The following is a 4,989-nucleotide window of genomic DNA, read 5'->3' on the forward strand; positions in this document are numbered from 1 at the left end:
AGCAGCGAACTTCTGAATGGCTGATATGTTAGCTCTCCATACATCTGGGCGAGGCCTAACCTGATCGTATATCATGTTACTAGCTCTAAACGTGAATGCACTTCACTAACGGTGGAGGAATATTTAGATTGGCATTATCCTAAGTCGCATTAGTGATTAGCAAGTCCAACAGAGATGAACCTTGGTTTACACCAAAACCTGTGGGTTGTGATACATTCTGCACTAAAGCATGCTCCAATACCGTTATCAGGAGCCTACTATCAAAGAAGTCTATAGATCGTCTCATGTTCATCTCAATCCAACTAATACCAGGTGCACTAGTTTCCTAACATCAAGCATCTGTTATTTGCACTACATAGCTGAATGTGTTCTAAAATAAAGTCATCTGCTAAACAGATTGGGCTGCGATAGATGACACCAACAGTGAGCTCGCAGCTACTGACTTCACAAGTTCCACTGTCATGGGATTCGCAAACAAAGGAGCGGACATTTAAATTATTGGCTATGTATAAAAAGTTAACTCCGCCTGTAGCTCTTCTAGAGTTACTGCCGGTCCCACGCCCGGGTAAAGGAGGAGGGTTGGATATGAGGTCAGCAAACCGATCCCGTAGAAGACGATTTTGCCATAAGAAAGCCGATCAGATTAAACAAATTAAACTGTTTAAGATCTGCCCTGGGATTTAAAGGAAGAATTATGACGCCTCATAATGAAAGCCGAGATTCTTCTGAAGTCACGATGCCGAAGCCCCTTCTAACAACCAGAACAAAAGTTTTCATAGGTACATGGAACGTCCGGACAATGTGGGAGACCGGGAAAACTAGCCAAATAGCAATGGAAATGAAAATATACGAATTGGCAGTATTTGGAACCAGTGAAACCCATTGGACCCAAGCTGGATAGCAAAAGCCACATACGGGAGAGAAGCTACTGTACTTTGGACACGAAGAGGAAAATGCTCTACATAATCAGGCAGTTGTTCTAATGCTGTTCAGAGAAGCACAGAATGCACCTGCAGGATGGGAGAGGAGGTGATATAGCTTCAGATCACTACCTGGTTGTGACCAAGATAAAACTGAAGCTAAAGAAACACTGGAAAATTGGGAAAACATCATTACAAAGGTTCAATACACCCTCCATTGGAGATACTAACAAACCCAACGATATCAAGATAACTCTCAAAAACAGGTTCCGAGCATTACAGAATCTACTGAAGAAACAAGAAACTGCGATGTATGACGACTAGAAAGATATCAGAGAGACATTAACTTCGACGTGTCAGGAGATCCCGGGCCGCAAAAAACATTAACATAAGGAATGGATCTCTATGGAAACCCTTCACAAGACTCAAGAGAGAGAGAGCAATATGACAGCAATTAACAAAAGTCGAACACGAGCAGAGAAAATCAAGGCACAAGCATGGAGAGATAGTAAATCGGAGAGACCAGTCAAATACAAAGAAGGAAAGACAACCATAGAGATTCAAGAACAAAGGAAAACATGTGTAGAATACTTCGAGGAACTACTGAATAGACCCGCCCCATCGAATACTCCGGACATCGAAGCAACACACACAAACCTTCCTGTTGATGTCACTCCACCATTGACTGAGGAAATCAAGATGGCCATCCGACAAATCAAGAGCGGGAAAGCGGCAGGACCTGACAATATACCAGCTGAAGCACTAAAGTCAGACATTGAAGTAACTGACAACATACTTCACCTTCTATTCAAGAAGATTTGGGAGGAAGAACTAGTGCCGACGGACTGTAAGGAAGGACACCTCATCAAGATACCAAAGAAAGGAGATCTGAGCAAATATGAGAATTACAGAGGCATCACACTGTTGTCAGTACCAGGAAACGTTTTCAATAGAGTATTGCTAAACCGGGTGAAAGACAAAGTAGACGCTTAACTTCGACATCAGCAGGCTGGATTCAATAAGGATCGGTCGTGCGCAGACCAGACTGCGAAACTATAGATCATCTTCGGTACAGTCAACTTCATTGATTATGAACAGTCGTTCGACAGCGTAGATAAGAGGACGGTACTGAACCTCCTTCGACACTATAGTGCGAGTCACCGAGAAGAAAATCAAACGTCATATGGAATTCACATGAATGGAGGACAGCTGACGGATGTATTTGAAGTGAGGACCGGAGTCACACAAGGCTGCTCACGTCCCCATTTCTCTTTCTTCTAGTGGTTGACTGGATTATGAAGACCTCGATATCTGAGGGGAAGCACGGAATACAATGGACATCTCAGAATCAATTAGACGATTTGGGCTTCATATATGACTTAGCCCACCTATGCCATACACACGAACATATACAGACGAGGACAACTAATATAGCAGTAGCCCCTGCATCAATAGACCTTGAAGTATACGACGGATATTCTAGTTTTACAACTAGCAACCAGTAGTATCTTCTATAATCGATTGTTCCTGGCCAGAGGAAATCAGAAGTCAGACGAGAAGAGGTAGGAAAGATATATTTGATACGTTACCAATATATCGAGGAACCTTTACTATGAGCTGGCTATAGAAACGTAGGAGCAGTGTCCCACGTCGAGTTGAAACGTGATCTGGTACGGATGCATGACCGAAAGCCTTCAGTTAAGCAAGTCCACTTAAACAACGTGGTCAGCATCCAATATCGAACACTTAGAAAGCTATTGATTTTGAGGAATTATTTACAGCTACAACCTCAACACACACAAAAGAATAAGCAAGATCTTCAAATACAACACGGACAACAACCCAAAGACACTTATAGAGAAACTGTGGAGGATGTAGAAACATTCACGTACCTGGGAAGCATCATTGATGAACAAGGAGGATCGAATGCAGATGTAAAGGCGAGGGTTGAAAAAGCAAGGGCAGCATTTCTTCAACTGAAAAACATATGGAACTCAAAACAACTCTCAACTAACTTCAAAGTGAGAATCTTTAATACGAACGTCAAGACAGTCCTACTGTATGGAGCTGAGACGTGCAGAACTACTATAACCATCTTCAAGAAGGTACAAGTATTTATAAACAGTTGTCTACGCAAAATACTCAACATCCATTGGCCGGATGCTATCAGCAACAGGCTTCAGTGGGAGAGGACAAACCAGCTTCCAGCTGAAGAGGAAATTAGGAAACGACGTTGGAAGTGGATTGGACATACACTGAGGAAATCACTAAACTGCATCAAGAGGCAATCCCTAACTTGGAATCGTGGAGGGAAGCGGAAGAGAGGAAGGTCAAAGAACACGTCACGCCAAGAAATAGAAGCACATATGAAAAGGTTGAATAGCAACTGGAAGGAACCGGAAAGAATTACTTTAGACAGAGTTGAATGGCGAACGCTGGTGAACGGCCTATGCTCTTCCACGAAGAGTGACAGGCGTAAGTAAGTAAGTAGTAAAAGGATGCCACCTTCTTTCCTGCATCTATCTGTCACTTCTTAAGTAGTGGTATCCGGATAGTTCTGGAATAATGTTATAGTCATGTACTAGCCAAGTTACCGTCACAGCTACAATGGGTGGCTTTAATTTGTCCACTAATGCTCCCGGTTCATAGAATTTATTTCTTAGAGTACGAGCGTTGGCGTATAAAACTCCCAGGGAGACCGACCTATTCACACAGGTCTTGGTATCATTCGCTTCTAAGACCTGACTATTCGAAAACCCACTAAACAGTGGTTCTCCCCACCGTTTGGTTGACGGGCTTCTTGTTCGACAATTGCTTTCCTCCCTTTTCTTCTATCCTCAAGAGGCACATCAGGTTTTACTCGAACGTCGGTATTCTCGTGGCTACGAGCGCTACTTAAGAGAAGATCACGTTGCTTCTCTGACCCTAGGATTACCTTAAGGAGGCAAAATGGTCAGAGTTCAACACTGTCGTTGGCCCTCTTATCTATTCTAACCAATTTTTGATCTTAAATCCTCTAGAGTTATTCGATAAGATGCTACGGATGCTTCTCTAAATCATGGGCGTGTCTAATTTTTGGACTGGGATCGTTTGACTCCAACAAATAACTCACAATGGTATTCGATGAGATTAAATTCTTCTCAGTCACGCCAGGGAGGAGTCCTGCCTTACTATCAGAGTTTGGTAGTGTATTGTATGACTCAGAATACGAATTGAACAATAACTTGTTAACCAAGTGCGTATTACTTTTAGCTGTTTTTCACTTCTTTTTTTCTATACTGCCGTCCACTTTTGATCACTCAGGACAGCCACACCTGGACTATTTGGGACGGTGACAGTTTTATTTGGGTCTTCAATTTCCACTGGAGATGAATGAGTACCCATGTCAATACCAAGTCAAGCTTCACTCGTTTCATTTTTCCGTCAATCACAGTGGGGTGTTTAACGCATTCTGTAACAGCACGTACAACACTGACACATTCTTTACTGTCAGTACTTGTGTTACCAGGGCAACCATCATCTTTCTTCTTACAGGCCAAAACTAGTAGGCTCATAGCCTCCCGGATTAGCAGCGTCTCATTTTGTGCAGAAAAGTATGAAAGTTAGGCTTCGAGCATCTTTCGTATGCTGTGGGACTTAAACGGATCTTATGGAACCACTTTTTACATTCATTACACTATAGTCCTTCAACCACGGGGAATAAACAGTTCAGCTGTCCACATTTATAAGTACCGCCAACCATTGTAATCCGATTAGGGTTTAGAACACAATATAAACACAAGTGTCAGAGTTAGTGAGAAAGACAGTACCACAAGACAAAGTTAAGCACAATTTCAAACCAAAAGTGCTTTTTGATGCAACGAGTACACAAAAGCAACGATAATCACAAGTACGAAATCAGTGCCCTTTTTGAAATCATCCAATTTTTACTTATTCGCCACCACAGTTTTAGATATTAGGTAATGTAAGTTTGGTAGGTCTATGTTTTACAGTAATCATGTTCTGAATGTGAAGCATAGTTGTTTGAAATTACGTCGTGACGCGGTCATTACATAGTTCTGTTGGTGCG

The sequence above is a fragment of the Schistosoma mansoni genome, assembly GCF_000237925.1.
Source record: "Schistosoma mansoni, WGS project CABG00000000 data, supercontig 0252, strain Puerto Rico, whole genome shotgun sequence".
In the NCBI taxonomy this organism is placed as follows: domain Eukaryota; kingdom Metazoa; phylum Platyhelminthes; class Trematoda; order Strigeidida; family Schistosomatidae; genus Schistosoma; species Schistosoma mansoni.